Source organism: Chelonia mydas, chromosome 1 (assembly GCF_015237465.2).
Source record: "Chelonia mydas isolate rCheMyd1 chromosome 1, rCheMyd1.pri.v2, whole genome shotgun sequence".
In the NCBI taxonomy this organism is placed as follows: domain Eukaryota; kingdom Metazoa; phylum Chordata; order Testudines; family Cheloniidae; genus Chelonia; species Chelonia mydas.
Window position 1 is genome coordinate 267385697 of NC_057849.1, and position 21048 is coordinate 267406744.

Genomic DNA, 21048 nt, shown 5'->3' on the forward strand with positions numbered 1-21048 from the left:
AGGGCAGAACTGCTGTTGCTTTCATTTCTGTAGAAAATGATAGACCCTGCCCCCCCACTTTCAGACCATTTTAAGCATTATATATAAGAGTCATAATCCACCATATGTTGTGAAAAGCTTTATGTATCAAAAGTAGCATATGGCCCTAATTTGGCAGACTTGGCTAAAGAATCATAATGTAATTTGACCTGCAAGGGCAAGGGTGTGCAACTGATTAGTTTCAAGTTATAATACCAGCTTAAAAGTAACATAAGAGATCTTGTTTGACTGGGAAAATACATGGAAACACAGAGCAAATACATAAACCACTTGCATACCATAGTGATGAGCATGGTATAAATGTTGTAGGTGACAAATGCTAGAAATATATAGGGCTTTGATTGTCCTACTGCTTTGAAAATGTACTTCCTCTACAGAAGATAAATGTCTGAATAAGCATCCTTCTCCAGGAATTCCAACAAATGGTTGTACATCATTAAAAAAAACAAAACAAAACAAAACCCCCACCCCCCAAAAAAAACCCTATTGGATAAATACCTTCAGTCAGGCAATTAGCATGTGCCTCTTTTTCTAAGATCTCTAACAAATACAAATATTTATAATTAGGGTGACCAGATGTCCCGATTTTATAGGGACAATACCAATTTTGGTTTGTTTTTTTCTTATACAGGCACCTATTACTCCCACCCCCGTCCTGATTTTTTACACTTGCTGTCTGGTCACCCTATTTATAATCCTATGTAATTTACAGAGTAAAAGTTTCAGCTCTGCATGTAATCAGTTGTGAGAAGGATTCATTGTTGGATTCAGAAAGTGTTGTTTAGCAAGTAAAATTATGCTGAGTAGTTTTGTCAGTCATACTTAAATTTAACACAGTGCAGCCAGTGTCAAATGCCATGCTGCAAGGTGAGAACTCTGCCCTTCTTCCTAAAGCCAATGAAAGAAGCACAGCTGTATGCCCTTTTGAAAAAGGAAAGCCTGTATGTTGCCTGGGCAAGGCTTCAGAACATCAACCCTTAAATATTAAAAAAGTGGTTTTTTTTTAATTGACATTTGATTTGAGCTTTTTTAAATGCACTGTCATGTACCTACTAAAGTTGGAGACAGATCCACTCTGAAAACTAGAAAACAAATATGCTAATTATCAGACATGCTAAATCCCCTGCAATACTAGTCAGACCCTGCAGCTGGAGCACTCAGTGTTGCAAGGGAATCCGATCTAAAATTCCTATTAATTAGAGGAAAGAATACATTTACAAATCCAACTCAAACTGTTCAAACATTTGGACTGTGTCAAATATGTTAAGTACAACCATGGATAATAAGAAAACCTTAGTGTCTCAATTTTAAGTACATGGAGGATAGGTCCATCAATGGCTATTAGCCAAGATGGTCAGGGATGGAACCCTATGCTCTGGGTACCCCTAAATCTCTGACTGCCAGAAGCTGGCATTGGACGACAGGGGATGGATCACTAGAAAATTGCCCTGTTGTGTTCATTCCCCCTGAAGCATCTGGCACCGGCCTGTGTCAGAAGACAGGATACTGGGCTAGATGGAGCATTGGTCTGACCCAGTATGGCCATACTTACGTAAGGCCCAAGCAGGCTAGCAGACTTTTGGGAGGTGGTACTGCAAAATCTATTGACAGGCATATTTCTGAAGAGGTTAAAACAGGAAAGGAAACCTGAAGATCCTGCAGAGGCTTAAATTCTGCTCTCATAGTACTGCATCTGAAATTTGCATTAGTCATGAATTGGTCCTCAATATGTCTCATGAAGCAGTTATATAAAACATAAGCTTGACTTCTATTGTCACCGCTCACACAGTGTAGGCTGTCTACCTAAGGCATAAATGCTAGTAAAACGTAACCGTTCATGAAGGTACTACTCATCAAGGAAACATCTACAGAAGTTTGCTATACCAACTATTACAGTCCCAGCCCCAGGCAAGTGACCTGTTGAAGAACCATCCCACAAACTGTAGGCAGTCCTGTCAATTCCATCCCAGCCGGCACAGGCAGAAAAGGTGGTTCTAAATAGTATTCCCACTTAAGGAGGCAGGCCCTTAAAGGCACAGTAGCCACAAATGAGCCTCCAGAAATATTATTATCCTACCCCCTCGCACTTCCTATCAAGTTAAAGATTAACAAGGTGGCATGCGGAAACTACTTCCTTTTGTGAAAAACACAGCTATGGATTTGCTCCATTCTGGGGTACTATCCATTGCTATCAATAATATTGAAGTCACAGAAAATTTGACTTTTTTTTCCCCTTACTTATGATATGCACCAATGGAAGATTCAGTTTTTCAGGTTTAACTTAATTCCTCTTTAATTATTTCTTCTATTAACTCTAATGTGGACAGCGCACCATAGCTGAGGATAGAGAAGCACAAATATCTGAACTCACCGTTCAAACCATTTGAAAGGAAACTCCATGCGTGACCCAGATCAGCAAATAGTAAATCTGCCAAGGCCACAGCCGTGTCAAGATTAGCTATCCCCTATCCAGAAACCTGAAAAGATGTTCAAAAATTGATTAGAGCAGCATTTTGAAATACTGAACGATGGGGCTATTATAAATAAATGCATGACTAAGAAGTAAATATTCCAGAGTGTTATAACACTTCCACAATTCCTTGAAAATACACTACAGACTGAGTTAAAAAACCCACAGGCCCGATGATTTTCTCTCATATATTAATGTGAATCAGAAGTTCTTCCATGGATTTTAATAGATCTGGTATAAATGAGAAGAGTATCAGGCCCTATGTATTAGAAAAGCATTAAGCCTTGTCTTTACTACAAATACTTTGCAAGTACAGCTACTTTGGTATAGCTATACTGGCAATGCGAGAGGCAGATTAGGAGTTTGTGGGGACCTGGGCCAGAGCAAGTGGGCAGGTGGAGCAGGACAAGCCTCCATGCCCCGACCCCACTTCCCAGCAGGAGGACTGGGTGGGCGGAGTGGGACAAGCCCCCACACCCCGAACCTGCTCTCTGGCAGGGCGGAGTGGGGCAGACCCCCACACCCTGACCCCACTCCCCGGCAGGAGCACTGGGCGGGCTGAGTGGGTCAGGACATGGGGGGCACCCATTTTTCAGCTCCCCCAATTGGCTGGGGCCCCTAGGCATAGAATCATAGAACTGGAAGGGACCTCGAGAGGTCATCTAGTCCAGTCCCCTGCACCCATGGCAGGACTAATTATCTAGACCATTCCTGACAGGTGTTTGTATAACCTGCTCTTAAAAATCTCCAATGATGGAGATTCCACAACCTCCCTAGGCAATTTATTTAAGTGCTTAACCACCCTGACAGTTAGGAAGTTTTTCCTAATGTCCAACCTGAACCTCCCTTGCTGCAATTTAAGACCATTGCTTCTTGTCCTTTCCTCAGAGGTTAAGAAAAACAATTTTTCTTCCTCCTCCTTGTAACAACCTTTTACATACTTGAAACTGTTATTATGTCCCCTCTCAGTCTTCTCTTCTCCAGACTAAACAAACCCAATTTTTTCAATCTTCCCTCATAGGTCATGTTTTTTAGACCTTTAATCATTTTTGTCACTCTTCTCTGGACTCTCTCCAATTTGTCTACATCCTTCCTGAAATGTGGCTCAATACCGGACACAATACTCTAGTTGAGGCCTAATCAGAGCAGAGTAGAGCAGAAGAATTACTTCTCGTCTCTTGCTTAAAACACTCCTGCTAATACATCCCAGAAGGATGTTTGCTTTTTTTGCAACAGCGTTACACTGTTGACTCATATTTAGCTTGTGGTCCACTATGATCGCTTTCCGCAGTACTCCTTCCTAAGCAGTCCTTTCCCATTTTGTATGTGTGCAACTGATTGTTCCTTCCCAAATGAAGAACTTTGCATTTGTCCTTACTGAATTTCATCCAAATTACTTCAGACCATTTCTCCAGTTTGTCCAGATCATTGTGAATTTTAATCCTATCCTCCAAAGCACTTGCAACCCCTCCCAGCTTGGTATCGTCCTCAAATTTTATAAGTGTACTCTCTATGCCATTATCTAACTCATTGATGAAGACATTGAACAGAACCGGACCCAGAACTGATCCCTGCGGGACCCCATGTGTTATGCCCTTCCAGCATGACTGTGAACCACTGATAATTACTCTATGGGAATTGTTTTCTAACCAGTTTTGCACCCACATTATAGTAGCTCCATCTAGGTTGCATTTCCCTAGTTTGTTTATGAGAAGGTCATGAGAGACAGTATCAAAAGCTTTACTAAAGTCAAGATATACCATGTCTACTGCTTCCCCCCTATCCACAAGGCTTGTTACCCTGTCAAAGAAAGCTATCAGGTTGGATTGACAAGATTTGTTTTTGACAAAACCATGCTGACTCATAGAATATCAGAGTTGGAAGGGACCTCAGGAGGTCATCTAGTCCAACCCCCTGCTCAAAGCAGGACCAATCCCCAATTAAATCATCCCAGCCAGGGCTTTGTCAAGCCTGACCTTAAAAACTTCTAAGGAAGGAGATTCTACCACCTCCCTAGGTAACGCATTCCAGTGTTTCACCACCCTCCTAGTGAAAAAGTTTTTCCTAATAGCCAACCTAAACCTCCCCCACGGCAACTTGAGACCATTACTCCTTGTCCTGTCATCTTCTACCACTGAGAATAGTCTAGAACCATCCTCTTTGGAACACCTCTCAGGTAGTTGAAAGCAGCCATCAAATCCCCCCTCATTCTTCTCTTCTGCAGACTAAACAATCCCAATTCCCTCAGCCTCTCCTCAGAAGTCATGTGTTCCAGACCCCTAATCATTTTTGTTGGCCTTCGCTGGACTCTCTCCAATTTTTCCACATCCTTCTTGTAGTGTGGGGCCCAAAACTGGACACAGTACTCCAGATGAGGCCTCACCAATGTCGAATAGAGGGGAATGATCACGTCCCTCGATCTGCTGACAATGCCCCTACTTATACAGCCCAAAATGCCATTGGCCTTCTTGGCAACAAGGGCACACTGTTGACTCATATCCAGCTTCTCGTCCACTGTCACCCCTAGATCCTTTTCCGCAGAACTGCTGCCTAGCCATTCGGTCCCTAGTCTATAGCGGTGCGTTGGATTCTTCCGTCCTAAGTGCAGGACCCTGCACTTACCCTTGTTGAACCTCATCAGATTTCTTTTGGCCCAATCCTCCAATTTGTCTAGGTCCCTCTGTATCCTATCCCTACCTGCCACCGTATCTACCACTCCTCCTAGTTTAGTATCATCCGCAAATTTGCTGAGAGTGCAATCCACACCATCCTCCAGATCATTTATGAAGATATTGAACAAAACCGGTCCCAGGACCGACCTTTGGGGCACTCCACTTGATACTGTCTGCCAACTAGACATGGAGCCATTGATCACTACCCGTTGAGCCCGACAATCTAGCCAACTTTCTACCCACCTTATAGTGCATTCATCCAGCCCATACTTCTTTAACTTGCTGACAAGAATACTGTGGGAGACCATGTCAAAAGCTTTGCTAAAGTCAAGAAACAATACATCCACTGCTTTCCCTTCATCCACAGAACCAGTAATCTCATCATAGAAGGTGATTAGATTAGTCAGGCATGACCTTCCCTTGGTGAATCCATGCTGACTGTTCCTGATCACTTTCCTCTCATGTAAGTGCTTCAGGATTGATTCCTTGAGGACCTGCTCCATGATTTTTCCGGGGACTGAGGTGAGGCTGACTGGCCTGTAGTTCCCAGGATCCTCCTTCTTCCCTTTTTAAAAGATGGGCACTACATTAGCCTTTTTCCAGTCGTCCGGGACTTCCCCCGATCGCCATGAGTTTTCAAAGATAATGGCCAATGGCTCTGCAATCACAGCCGCCAACTCCTTTAGCACTCTCGGATGCAACGCATCCGGCCCCATGGACTTGTGCACGTCCAGCTTTTCTAAATAGTCCCTAACCACTTCTTTCTCCACAGAGGGCTGGCCACCTACTCCCCATGCTGTGTTGCCCAGCGCAGCAGTCTGGGAGCTGACCTTGTTCGTGAAGACAGAAGCAAAAAAAGCATTGAGTACATTAGCTTTTTCCACATCCTCTGTCACTAGGTTGCCTCCCTCATTCAGTAAGGGGCCCACACTTTCCTTGGCTTTCTTCTTGTTGCCAACATACCTGAAGAAACCCTTCTTGTTACTCTTAACATCTCTTGCTAGCTGCAGCTCCAGGTGCGATTTGGCCCTCCTGATTTCATTCCTACATGCCTGAGCAATATTTTTATACTCTTCCCTGGTCATTTGTCCAATCTTCCACTTCTTGTAAGCTTCTTTTTTATATTTAAGATCCGCAAGGATTTCACTGTTAAGCCAAGCTGGTCGCCTGCCATATTTACTATTCTTTCGACACATCGGGATGGTTTGTCCCTGTAACTTCAATAGAGATTCTTTGAAATACAGCCAGCTCTCCTAGACTCCTTTCCCCCTCATGTTATTCCCCCAGGGGATCCTACCCATCAGTTCCCTAAGGGAGTTGAAGTCTGCTTTCCTGAAGTCCAGAGTCCGTATTCTGTTACTTATCACCTCATTATCTTCTAGATGTTTGCAAAGCGATTGCTTAATTATTTGGTCCATTATCTTTCCAGGTAGAGAAGTTAAGATGACTCATCTGTAATTCCCTGGGTTGTGCTTATTTCCCTTTTTGTAGATGGGCACTATATTTGCCCTTTTCCAGTCCTCTGGAATCTCTTCCATCTTCCACGACTTCTCAAAGATAATTGCTAATGGCTTAGATATCTGCTCAGTCAGCTCCTTGAGTATTCTAGGATACATTTCATCAGGTCCTAGTGATTTGAAGACATCTAATTTGTCCAAATAATTTTTAACTTTTTCTTTCCCTATTTTAGCTTCTTGTGATCCTACCTCATTTTCACTGGCATTCACTATGTTAGATGTCCAATCACTACCATCCTTCTTGGTGAAAACCGAAACAAAGAAGTCATTAAGCACCTCTGCCATTTCCACATTTTCTGTTATTATTCTCCCCACCCATCGCCCCTGAGTAACGAGCCTACCCTCTCCTGGGTCTTCTTCTTGCTTCTAATGTATCTGTAGAATGTTTTCTTGTTACCCTTTATGTCTCTGTCTAGTTTGATCTTTTTTTGTGCCTTGGCCTTTCTAATTTTGTCCCTACATACTTGTGTTACTTGTTTGTATTCACCCTTTGTAATTTGACCTAGTTTCCACTTTGTGTAGGACTCTCTTTTGATTTTTAGATCATTGAAGATGTTCTGGTTAAGCCAGAGTGGTCTCTTGCCATACTTCTTATCTTTCCTACGCAGTGGGATAGTTTGCTCTTGTGCCCTTAATAATGTCTCTTTGAAAAACTGCTAACTGTCTTCTATTGTTTTTCCCCTTAGACTTGCTTCCATGGGATCTTACCTGCCAACTCCCTGAGTTTGCTAAAGTCTGCCTTCTTGAAATCCATTGTCTTTATTTCACTGTTCTCCTTCCTGCCATTCCTTAGAATCATGAACTCTACCATTTCATGATCACTTTCTCCCAAGCTGCCTTCCACTTTCAAATTCTCAACCAGTTCCTCCCTATTGTCAAAATCACATCTAGAATAGCCTCTCCCCTAGTAGCTGTCTCCACCTTCTGAAATAAAAAATGGTCTCCAATACATTCCAAGAATTTATTGCATAATCTGTGCCCTGCTGTGTTATTTTCCCAACAGATGTCTGGGTAGTTGAAGTCTTGTGCTTTGGATGATTTTGTTATCCACCTCTTCTTTTTAAAAAAGCCTCATCCACCTCTTCTTCCTGGTTAGGTGGTCTGTAGTAGACCCCTACCGTGACATCACCCTTGTTTTTTACCCCTTTTATCCTTACCCAGAGACTTTCAACAAGTCTGTCTCTTATCTCCATCTCAATCTCAGTCCAAGTGTATACATTTTTAATATATAAGGCAACAGCTCCTCCCTTTTTTTCCTGCCGGTCCTTCCTGAGCAATCTGTACCCTTCTATACCAGTATTCCAGTCATGCGTATTGTCCCACCAGGTCTCTGTGATGCCAACTATGTCATAGTTGTGTTTATTTACTAGCATTTTGAGTTCTTCCTGCTTATTTCCCATACTTCTTGCATTAGTATACAGATATCTAACATACTGATTGGATTTCCCCCCCTCCCCCCAGTTCTGTCTTGTCTCTCCTTTATCCCTGCTATAACAGCCCATGCTCCCCCCAGATTTCAAACCTTTGCCCAGGTCTCCATGTTCTTGACTTACTTGTTGGCATTGGTCACCTGCCCCCTTTGAACTTAGTTTAAAGCCCTCCTCACTAGACTAGCGAGTCTGTATCCAAACATGCTCTTCCCCTTCCTCGATAGATGGACCCCTCTCTGCTTAGCAGTCCTTCTTCCTGGAACACTATCCCACGGTCAAGGAAGCTGAAGCCCTCCTGGCGACACCATCTTCGCAGCCAGGCATTCACCTTCAGGATGTATCTGTCTCTGCCTGGGCCCCTACCCTTGACCGGGAAGATCAAAGAGAACACTGCCTGCACTCCCAACTTCTTCACACTTACTCCCAGAGCCCTGTAGTCACTTCTGACCTGCTGAGGGTCATACCTCACAGTATCATTAGTGCCCACATGGATGAGTAGCATGGGGTAGTAGTCAGAGGGCCAGATGATCCTCAACAATCCCTCCACAACATCTTGGATACGGGCCCCTGGCAGGCAGCGTACCTCCTGGGATGCCATGTCAGGGTGACAAATGGGTGCCTCCATCCCTCTCAGAAGAGAGTCACCATCCACTACATTTCCTCCTGGGAATGGTGGCTGTGATCCTCCCAGCCTTGGGGGTGCATGGCTTCTTCTCCTCCTCTGGGGGTGATTCCTCATCACTCGTTGCCAGGGCAGCATATCGGTTTTCCATCACCATAGTGGGTGGGTTGGGAGTAGAGGTAGAGCACTGCCTGCTGCCAGAAGTAACCAGCTGCCAGTGTCCTCCCTGAAACAGAGTCATGTCCTCCTCCCCCGGTGGGGTGACAGCAGTCCTCTGTAGCTGGATAGCTTCCTCAGCCTTAGATGTCTCCATGTAAATACTCTGGAAGAATCCCCCGTGTGCATGGATGCTCCTCAGCCTAGCCACCTCCTCCTGTAGCTCTCCCTCCTGCTCCTGAGAGATTCCACCAGCAGGCACATTTCACACTGGATGATCCCAACAGCTTGGCTTTCTGTGAGTGGGAAATGCAGGCCACAGTGTCTGCAAATCCACACCAAGATCTGGGTAGAGGCATCCATGGTTAGGTTGTCTGTCTGGATATAGGTGCGGGTGGAGGAGACAGGAGCAGGGTTGGCACTGGTGATGTGGCCCTTCCTAACCATAGTCATTACATTATGTCTCCTTCCCTCATGCTCCCGTTCACTAGCTCCCCTTGGTCGCTTAGCCTCTGGCTTTGAAGGCCTTCTCTCCTAGTCAGCCCTACCCCCTCGTTAATCACACAGGGGGAGGGTGATCACAAGGCTGATTGAGGCTGATCAAAGAGCCCTCTAGAATTGATGCAACTGATGCTGATGGAGTTTTTCTGTCTGTATAGTAACACCTCCTCCACAGTCGACATTAGCTATGCCAACAGAAGCATTCTTCTGTCAGCATAATTCCATCAACACTGGGGGTTTTGACTGACATAGTTATACACTTGTCATGTACATCTGACCTTAAACAGGACTAGGGTCTGAGCAACAACAGAGTCTCCATGTCCTTGCTGAGTTATTTTTATATATCACTTATATCATCATTTACTTAGGCTAGATTCTGTGGCAGAATCAGGTTCTTCAGGCCAACTTGTAGAATCAATAACGTTACAGCTTCCTCTCCTCTCCCTTACTAGTCTCTTTTAGTAAGATAGAAATAGCAGCACTTTATTCAATTCCCCCTGAGCTCTGACAACCCCATGTGAAGTCAATGGAACTGAAGGCATTTGGTGCCTCTGGAAATTAGGCATTGTGCCATTTTCAGGGAGCAGGAACAACAGAGTGAGTTAGCTTTAAGCTGTTTTTTTGTGCCTTGTTAAAGTAATAAACAGTTTACATGCTCTACAGTACTGGCTATCTATTAAATGGAACACATCTGATTTTTTCCCAGTGATACTGAAGAACTCTCCGTTATGGATGCCAGGAAAGAGAAGAAGTAGGTGACTGTAATGCCTAGCCAAAGGGGAAGGAGGAAACACACACCTTTTCCCTTACAGCCAAAAAGGTTATTGCACGTCTTTTTCTGTGTTGTGTTAGAAATGGGAGGCCTCTCCCAGATTATGAGATTCCAAACAAAAACAGGTTTCTTCACTTAGCAGACCCAGGTGTAATAGGAGCTGGTCTTTTTCACAAAGCTTCCCATACAAGATGGAGAGCATAAGTGTTCAAAATAATAAAGCAAAGTGTAATCAATGATATTTAATGAATCCTCAAATACTCTCAAAATTTCCATGAACTATTGATGTGCTACTTGTTTGTGTACGAAGTGTTTGACCAATTAGACACAAATTATATTAACATTCATTCAGAAATCTACTACCTAAGGAATATTGTTCTCTGATTGGCTTTGGAAAGCCATAAAGCTTTAGGGTCTGTGAACCTGACTGGGACTTTCTTAGCAGTAGATATATTTGTAATTTAAAAAAACCTGGGCAAGATCATCAGCTGGTATAAATTGTCATAGCTCCATTTCATTCAGTGCAGCTAAGCCAATTTATACCCACTGAGGATCTAACAATCAATATTTAATAATCTACAGATTTCTTCATTTGTCTTCCCAAAACCAGGACTCCTTTCTATCCTCTACTTTTTGTATGTGTGCTTGACTCAGTCTGCTTTCATCCATATTTATTTTGAGCTGAAATTTCCAAAAATGTAGGAACCCATAATGTTTTTAAACAGTAGTTAAGAATCCCTTAGTGCAGCTAGCCTAAATGTAGCAATGAGCTTTGTGTATGACACCCCTGCCTGTATTCTGCTCGTTAAGGAAAACAATTCAGCAGGTTCTCTAATTCATGAGGTGGAAACCAAAACTATTTGCAAAGATTTCCTCTTTGGTCACCCTCATAACTGTCAGAACATTGCTCAGGCTAGATGGCAGGGGGGATACAGAAAACAGTCCAGTTTCAGTATCTGTTTCTTATACTGCTGAGCTTTTCAGTTCACAAACACTCTGGTATGAGCTCTAGGCAACAAGCAAACTTTTCCAAAGACTGTTGGCTAGACCTCTAAAGAGCTGCTTGATGATGACACAAGTATGAAATTTTTAATCAAAATAACAAAATATATCCGAATCTTCCAAAACTTCAGACACTTATTCTTGCTCCAGAAATATTTGTTCTTAAAATTACAGTCAAGATACCCAATCTTTGACATTCCAGAAAAGTATATGTAAGTGATAAAGGTATAAAACTCAACAGAATAATGTTCCTTTAATGGTAGTTACTGACCCACTAATGTCATGTATTCTCAAGGACAGGGGTGGGTGAACTTTTTGGCCCGAGGGCCACATCTGGGTATGGAAATTGTATGGCGGGCCATGAATGCTCATGAAAATGGAGGTTGGGGTGCGGGAGATGGTGAGGGCTCTGGCTGGGGGGTGAGGGCTCTGGGGTACAGCCAGAAATGAGGAGTTCAGGGTGCAGAAGTGGGCTCCAGGCTGGGGTTGCGGTGCGGGGTATGTGTGAGGGCTCTGGGGTGGGGCTGAGGATGAGGGGTTGGCGGTGCAGGAGCGTGCTCCAGGCTGGGACTGAGGGATTTGGCAGGCGGAAGGGGCATCAGGGGTGGGGCAGGGGCGTGGGGCACAGGAGGGGGTCAGGGGTGCAGGCTGTGAGGTGCACTTACCTCAAGCAGCTCCCAGAAGCTGCGGCATGTCCCCTCTCCGGCTCCTACATGGAGGCACAGTCAGGTGGCTCTGCGCGCTGCCCGATCCGCAGGCACCACCCTGGCAGCTCCCATTGGCTGTGGTTCCTGGCCAATGGGAGCTGCGGGCGGCACTTGGGGCAGGGGCAGTGTGCAGCGCCCCCTGGCTGCCCCTATGCGTAGGAGCCAGAAGGGGGACATGTTGCTGCTTCTGGGAGCCGCACAGAGCAAGGCAAGCCCCGAACCCTGCTCCCTGGCTGGAGCAGGGCAAACCCTGGAACCCGTTCCCCGGAGGGAACTCGAGGGCCAGATTAAAACATCTGGAGGGTCAGATGTGGCTCCTGGGCTGTAGTTTGCCCACCCCTGCTCTAAGAGTTGACTCAGATGACACTATCTTGTTACATTGATCCCAGTGTAATTGATCAGAGTTTTGCTTAAATAACGACCAACTAAGGATGTGTTACAAAGACCTGAACTCTGTCTACATTTACCACTGATGTATTTTTGGGCCATGTCAACACAGGATTTTAGGGAATTTTCTCTCTGTTCTATTTGTATTATGGTGGTACCTCAAGGCACTAATCAAGAATTGGAGCCTCAATGCGCTAGGTACATTATAGAAGTATAACCAAAATGTTCCCGCCCTTAAGAGCTTACAGTCTATAAGACAAAAGACAGCAAATAGATACAACAAGATAGATAAGAGCATAGAGTAACAATGAGACAGTTATGATTAGTGGAATAAGCAACAATCACAGCCTGTGAATTAAACATATTAAATCTTTGAGTGCATACCAGGCCTTGATGGTAGTTTCTGTAATATGTGCACTAATTTATCTAGTGTAGATACATTCTAGAGTGTGGCATGGGGCATTTACTGAACATTGATGCCGCTAACTCTCGGGCACTTCATGCTTTATGCACCTTGTTTAACCTCACTCTGCTGATGGTTAGAAACCTTCTAATTTCCAGCCTAAATTTATTCATGGCCAATTATACCCATTTCTTCTTGTGCCAATATTTTCCTTTAGCTTAATTAGCTATTCTACCTCCCTGGTGTCTACTCCGTATTGATAGAGAGTAATCACATACCCTCTCAGCCTTCATTTTGCGTGGATAAACAAGCAAAGTTTTTCGTCTCCTATTGTAGGATAGGTTTGCCATCCCCCAGATCAACCTAGTAGCCCTCCTCTGCATCTATTCCCGTTTGAATTAATCTTTCTTGAATACTGGTAACAGAACTGTACAAGGCAACACTTGATTTAAATCCACTTCTAAGTGATGAAAAAAGAATGCCAAATAACATTTTAGAAATAGCCTTGTGTTTGTATGATTGAGGCAACACTACACTTACAACCTATAGGACTTATCTACACTAGGTTTCAGCACTGATGTAGATATTTTGGCAGCTGCACCAGTGCAAATCCCTACTGCACTTGCACTGCACTAGCATAAAGAGTGATTTGTGCTGGTGAAGTCACTTTTTGTACCAATGCAACACATCTACATTAGTGACTTGCACTGTTGAATATCAATAAAGCCATGTGAGTATGGTCTATGCTGGATGTTTGTTTGTGTGGTTGCAGTGAGCCCATAGTGGATGCATCAGCAAAAATAATCCCAACAAGGTCTTCTCTCAAATTCCACAGTTAAGTCCACAAAGCATTCATGGATTTTAACAGTGACTCATAGATATTTACAGCCTTTGTGTTAAGCAATTGAATGTGAATGGCTGTATAAACTAATTGACAGGCTGGCTGGTTCTGCTCTCTAGCAACACATATGTAGGAAATCAATGTCACCTTATTGGCTAAAATGTTAATGCATCAATTAACAAAAATCTTGGTTTGACTTCCAGCCTCTTTCTGCTGCTCTGTCTAAGGCCTTGTCCAAACTAGAAGGTTTTATCAGCATAAGTTCTGCTGCATCCTGCAACCAACATGGCTCTTTTGGCAGAGAATGTTCACATTTGGTTGCCTTTGCTGAGACAGTATATCCTCACAGTATCAGGTTTTATTGGCACTGTGGATAGGCATCCCAGTGTCACCCATGTCATCACCTGGTGCATTACCTTATGAAAAACTTCTGCAGTGCTTTGTGGCACTGTCACAATTACTGGTTGGGAATTATGGGAGTTTGGATCAAATTCTCATATCCCTCTGGCCCATCCCATAGTCTACTCTTTTTTACACCTTTTTCCTTCTTACTATCGAAACATGGCTTTTGTACCAATCAGTGGAGCGGCCTTGTCCATTTTAAGGACAAGGGAAAGGGATTCTTTTGTATTTTCAGAATCATAGCAGGAACACAGAGGATACGTGCAAGTGAGAGAAGTGACCAGTTGTAATACCTGCAGGTATTCACTGACCAACTGCAAAGAGTAGAGTGGCAGTTTTGAGTCCGGAGTGGTGGGACCAGCTCATGGTGCAAACCTGGGACAATCAACAGTGGCTTCAGAACTTTCACATGCAGAGGGTTGTGTTCCTGGAGTTGTGCGCCAAACTCACCCAGCCCTTCAGTGGAGAAACACTCAGATGAGACCCATTGGTGGGTCATCATGGATGATTTAGCAATGCTAATGCTGACTGATCAGGAGAAGCCCTTGATGCTCACGTCTTTAGGAATACAGGACTTATTGAAAAGCTGCAAGCAGGGAGATTTTCCCCACACAGTCTTATTGACATTAATGGGGTTGCAATACCAGCTGTGATTCTTGGGGACTTATCCTACCCTTTGCTTCCCTGGCTCATGAAGCTGTAGACCAGGCACCTGGACAGAAGCAAGGACAGAGTTAACTATCTCCTGAGCCACTGCAGAGTGTGCCTTTGGAGGATCCAAGGACCGGTAGAAAATGTCTCATGACAAGGCTGGATCTCAGTGGGGAAAATAGTCCTGATGTTGCATGTTGTTTATTGCATAACATCTGTAAGGCCAAGGGGGAAACATTACCGCTAGGGTGGAAGGATGATGTGGCCAGACTGTCTGCTGATTTTGAGCAGCCTGAGGCAGGGCCAGTTACGATTGCCACTAGCGGTGCTGTGCTGTTGAGGGAAGCTTTAAGACAGAAGGCAGCAGTCAAGCAGCGCTTTACTTTGTGTTAGTGCATGTTCAATAATTGGTTTATCAGTTCTTTGGGGTGGGGAAATAGGGGCTATTGTTTTAGAGGACTTTCATGTCTGTTGTAAGACAGAGAATCTATTTTGTGAAAACTCAGAACTTGTATTTGCTGTCACTGATGTTTAAAGTGCAAGGTGCTGGTTTCATGCAGCTGCATCACAGTATGCACTAGGTATATTCATAGCAGTTCTCCTTGTTATTCACTGGGGTTGAATGCCAGGAATGCTGCTGCTTGAAGGGGTCAGGGCATATGGTCCTAGCCAGAGGATTTGTTTTCCACATTGTGTAGTGGTGGCTGAGTTGCTGATCAATAATGTGCTCCAGCATCTCAGTAGGATTTAAAGTCTTTGTGCACCTCTTATTTTCTTTCCATATCTCCTTGAGCATGCACTCCTGCTACTCCAGAGTCTCATGGACCCTGGCCTAGGCTGCCTGGATCAGTCTGGAAAACATGTCTCCCCATCTTCTTTGTCCTCATTATGCAAAATCACTCAACAGGTGTAGAAGGGATACTCAAGGATACCCCAGCAAAGTCTCTGATAGACAGAGCCCTTGCTAGTTGTAGAGGAGATACCAGATAGCTGGGAAAATGTAAGGAATTATAGCAGGCAAAGGTGTATGAAAATAATAAGTCTCACAATCACCATTGCTCCAGGAGCTGTTAGCAGCATACGGCCTGGTGCATATATTGGGGCTGCTTTCTAACCCCTGTAGCTGTGAGAGGCCTGGCGTAGGGGGGAGGATAGGTAACTTCTGGATAGTGTAGTAAAGACTGCTAAACTCATTATAGGCAGTTGTGGTCCTTGAGGATAGATCAATGAGGATCTCAGAGGGCCAGGGAAAAGAGATGCTTGAGAGGGCTCGCTATCAGCTGGGGCCACACACTGCCAGGCTCTTGAAAGCTGATCTCCCCTCCTTCTCCAAGAGCTTATTAGAGTGGCTTGGGAAGGTGTCCTACAGTGGCAGGAGAAACAAGGCAGCTCTACTTAGAGACATCCAGGCAAAGATTAAATACTACTTGCCAGAAAACTTATGTGAAATGGTGCCAGCAGATTGCAAGACTCTGACCTAAGACGAATGGCCTTCTCTGAAACCCGAGTCTATATCCTGTGGGTCCAGATGGGTCTCAAAGAGCACTTGGCTCTTGCTTGCTGCACCATCCATGTCTCCATCCTCAGTGACCTCTTCCTCAGTTGCCATTTAAGGGGTATCCACTGTCATTGATGGGCAGGTGGTGGGGTACCAGCTCAGCATGGCATCAAGCTGTTCATAATAGGGTGTGTTTTGGGAGGCAACACCAGCCTGGAGGTTGTGCTCCTTAGTCTTCTGGTGAGCCTGGTGCAGCTCTTTCCCTTTTGCTTGGTACTGGCCCTCACACCTGCTCTGCCCCGATCCTTCATAGCCTTTGCAATTTCCTAGTATATATCTTTATTCCTGTGGGAATTCCAGTTATGTATTCACATGTTCCTCCCTCACAGGTTGAGAAAGTCTAGGACATCTTCTCTAGACCATGCAGCAGCACCAGAGTGAGGTGGAGACATGCCTGTACAGATGTGCTTTCAAAGGTGGGACAGACGGCAAAGAGGCATTTCAAAAACATACTGTGGATTTCAAATGGGGGACGGCCTTCCGGTCACTGTGACCCTCTGGATAGTGGAGCTCAGAAATTTGACTAGAGTGGTCACAGCGGCAGGGACAGTTGTTTTGGAGGCTTGTTGCTGGAGGACACTAGTACAGGTACTTCTGAATCCACAGTGGTATGTTGCTGGTGGAAATATACCAGTAGGAGACTTAATGTTGTTTGGGGAACTGGTTTAACTTCCCTGGCAAAAGCTGAGGGTTTTGTCAGCAGGGTACAAAATTGAGTGTAGATTCATCAAAGGCTGTGCCAGCAGTTTGCAGTGTAGACCAGGCCAAACTACTGCTTCAGAACGGTTTAGAATGAAGTGTAAAATTCATCCCACTTCTAAACTTGTTCCTGGTTTGAAAATTTAGAGTGCTCATTAGTGCAGTAGACCTAACATTGTCAAGTACAATTCTTTGTGGATTTTTTTGGAAAACACCTTACTTGGTTGTCTGTCTGTTCCTGAGACTTGAACCCTTTGCCCCAGTTATTTTCTGTAGCACTGGATTTCTCTTCCTGAGGGAGCATAGTTTTTTTAAGAGAGAAATTCTGATAATTTGTTTTTAGCATTTCACCTCAAGATTCTTGGAGTTAGAATTATATGTTTTTTTAACAAGCTACTTGGGTCAAAGCAGGCATCTGGGAGTCAGACTCCTGGTTCTACTTCTATTCCTCCCACAGACTTATTGTGTAGCTTGCGGTTATGATGCAGTTACGTAAATAAAGATGAGGGAGTGAAGACGTAAAAGGTCAGGCAACCTCACTGAGGTGGAGATCAGCAGGACAGCATAATGTTGTGATGGGGTGTGTGTGGAGAACATGTCATCTGTATTCCTACCCAGTGGGGACACTAATTGCAAGTCAGCTCTGTTTGCCCATTGATAATAGCATACATAGCACTCTTCCGCCACAGATCTTGGCATTTTACAAAGGAAATGACTCTCATGAATCCCATTTTACAGATGGGGAAATTGAGGCACAGAGGTGACGTGCCTTGTCCAGTTTCACACTGCTGGTCAGCGGGAGAGCTGGGAATAGGAGCAAGCTCTTCTGTGTCCCAATCCAGTAACTGATTTACAGGGTATAATTTACTATTACAGATAATTGATTTTTTGTTTACTAATGATCACTACCCCCTCATCCTCTTTATTTTTAAAGCTCTGAGTTAGTAACAAAGGCAGTGGGGCCTAGTGGACAGAGCATTTTACCAGGCAACTCGCTGTGTACTGGCTCTGCTACTAGCCTGCACTGTGACTGTGGACAAGTCTGTCTCTAGTTCTGCTCTTTGTCTTATCTATTTAGACTGTACGATTTTGGGGCCAGGGAATATCCCTTATTAAAGCCTTGTCTTCACTGTCTTACCTCAGTGTAACACATAGCTACGAGGAGGCACTTTGGTTTGACTGCAAGGTCAACACTAAACCCCTGCCCATGATTGTCCTTGCCTAGTTTACCTCACAATAAAACTAAAGTGCCTTGTCTTTACTGTTTTTACAGCAGGATAGCTAACACTGAGGTAAAAACACACTTATCAGCAGTGAGGACAAGGCCTAAGGGCATGTACAGTGTCTAAACAATGGGGCTCGATCTCAGGTGGGACCTATAGGCCCTACTATAATGCAAATCAGGTCCTTTCTTACTTTCTTATAGACCCTCATAGGTATCTTCGGGAAGATGACTCCATGTTCCCAGCTGTAAATACAATATCACAGTTCTCACATACTTAGTATTCCTTAAAGCCCCAGCTCCTGGAATTACGTGAGACGATTAACTTAATTTTTAAAAATAGTTTTTTAAAAATGTAAATGGAAAGTGTCTAGCCACTTATGGTTGCAGAGAGAAGCTTAAAAATGTGAACTCCAAAGAATCAGAAGGCAGCAGAACCCTGACTCTATTTTAAAAATCTCATGGCTCTTCAACCAATCTCAGGATTTTCAGGGCAGTGGCAAGCTCATGACTTCTGAATGCTTAGGTCTGGCAATACTGATTACTGCGGGATCACTCATCCTTTCACACTGTATCTCATTTATGAAGGTCATTTGGGGACTTTAAATGTAAAAGTAAGTTTAAAAGTATGCAATACATATTGTGAACTTGTGGTGTTTGGTCACTCGGTACAGAGTGACTCAGATAACTTCAGTGAAGGGACTGGAAATATCCACCACATCCATAGCTCAGTCTGACTACATTTTATTTTACGGGATTTGGGCCTGGGCCTGCTCCCAGTTGAAGTCTATGAGAGTTTGGCCTTGGATTTCCATAGGAGCAGGTTTGGAACCTTCATGTCCAAATGTGGCTATTTTCCCAATACCCTATACATTTACTGTGGTAATTCAGGAAAATCTCCACAAACAGATTGCCTAACAGGTTTTCAAGGACTTTGTCATGTGGGCTTAGCACGCAGTCTGAGCTCCTAAATGTAAACTCCCTTGCATGGGAGATTTACATTTGGCCTCTAGACATAAGCATTAAAACTGTATGTTTAGGTATTAAATATGGTGTTTTCAGACTCATTCCAGTGTTTATTTTACTCTTCAGAACTAATATAAGCAGACCAAAGCCTCCCTAGTACTTGGAGTGTTGGGATAGCAATATATTTGTTTAAACTCCCACTTTTTTATCTGATAGAAGACAAATCTGATATATCTTTGCTTGCTCCTGTTATCTCTCTGGATTTCTGTAGCAACAAAATGTCTGTAGCAACAGAATGGCTAAGCATAGAAGCATTAAAATATATGCATAAAAACATCTGTCAATCCTCTAAAAAGAGAATCAGAGAAATAAATCAAGTGGATATCTAAAGGAAAGGTCAGGTCTGGGGAAGGGGTGTAACTGTTTCTCTTTCCAAACGTAGGAAAATTCAGATTTGTGTGTGTGCTAAAAACAGCAAAACCACTATTAAATCAAAATATTATATACTGCAAACTTCCTATTAAAAACAATCCTTTCCCTTTTCACTTCATTATCAATGTATCTTTCCCCTTCTATAATTTCCTTTTTAAAACATTTGTTTTTTCTCTCCAAAATCCTTTCTTAAAGATTTTTTTTTATGTCTGACCTGATCACTTCTCCAAATATAGGTGATTAGTATTTCAGAGACAGAGTTGGGTGACAGAGTTAATCAGAGGTTAGAAGGACAAGGTGGGTGAGGTAATATCTTTTATTGGACCAACATCTGTTGGTGAGAGCTTTTGAGCTTATACACCTTCACCGACTCAAAGCAGTACCAGATCCTGCCAGAACAACAGATGCAAAACCTGCAGACATACCTCTGCCACTACAATGATCAACACTCTCCACAACACACCTGTCAAGTTCCGTGGTCCTACGTATGCCTACTACAACATATGGTGTACCTCATCCATTGCACTAAATACCCCAATAGGAACCCTGTAGGTGAAACCAGACAATCACTACTCTTTAGAATGAACTCACTCAGGAAAATGAGAAAAGGTTGTCACTTTCCTTGCATCCGATGAAGTGAGCTGTAGCTCACGAAAGCTTATGCTCAAATAAATTGGTTAGTCTCTAAGGTGCCACAAGTACTCCTTTTCTTTTTGCGAATACAGACCAGCACGGCTGTTACTCTGAAAACTTTCCAAATGCAGCTGAGTTGAGAAACCGGACAAAGGAACAAGATGGTGACTGACTAGTCTCTGTATTCAGATGATACTTGTATTTGGAGGTTCTATTTGGAAATACTGAGATTCAGAGGAACTTATAATGGAATCAACAGGTGTAATGTGAACCTGTCTTTCAGTATTTAAGAGCTGTGGCTAGCTGTTGGTTAAAGCCAGCCTCTTCAACTGTTGGACAAGGCTGAAGACCTAGTGTCTTCTTCTTCCAAGTTACCTATGCAGTCTGCTGCGCAGTGATGTGAGAGGAACTAAATTTGGTCTTAGGAAGAGAAGACTGCATGGCAGGACGGGTAGAAAAATAACTAGGTTTTATACAGTGCTTTTCATCCGTGGGCCTAAAAGCACCTTACAAGGGAGACAAATATCAGCCACTAATACTAATGCTGTCATTACTACTACTGCTGGCTTTAGTTTTTTTGTTAGGGATGGCGGCAGAGGAGAGTGAATTTGGGAAGCAAAGCTGACATAAGGGCAGAAGCAGTGGAGATGGTGCTACCTCTTTGAAGGGTGAAAACGGAGAAGGTGAGTCATATTTGGCAGGCATAACTCCTAGCTCTCTAGCTCAAACACAAACAATAGTCTTTCCAAACATGGAGAGCCAGAAGGTTAAAAGTTCACCTTTTTTGTACCCATACGTTTTAGAGTCAAATAAAAGCAGATGTCTTTGACTGATGTTCGTTTGTAAGTGCAAATGATTATTTGAAAGTCTAAAGCCATTTCATCTTGGTTAGGATCTATAAGAATTACTGTAATACAAATAATGTAATGAGGTACTTAGATCCCTCAAACTAAACTGTTCTTTCAT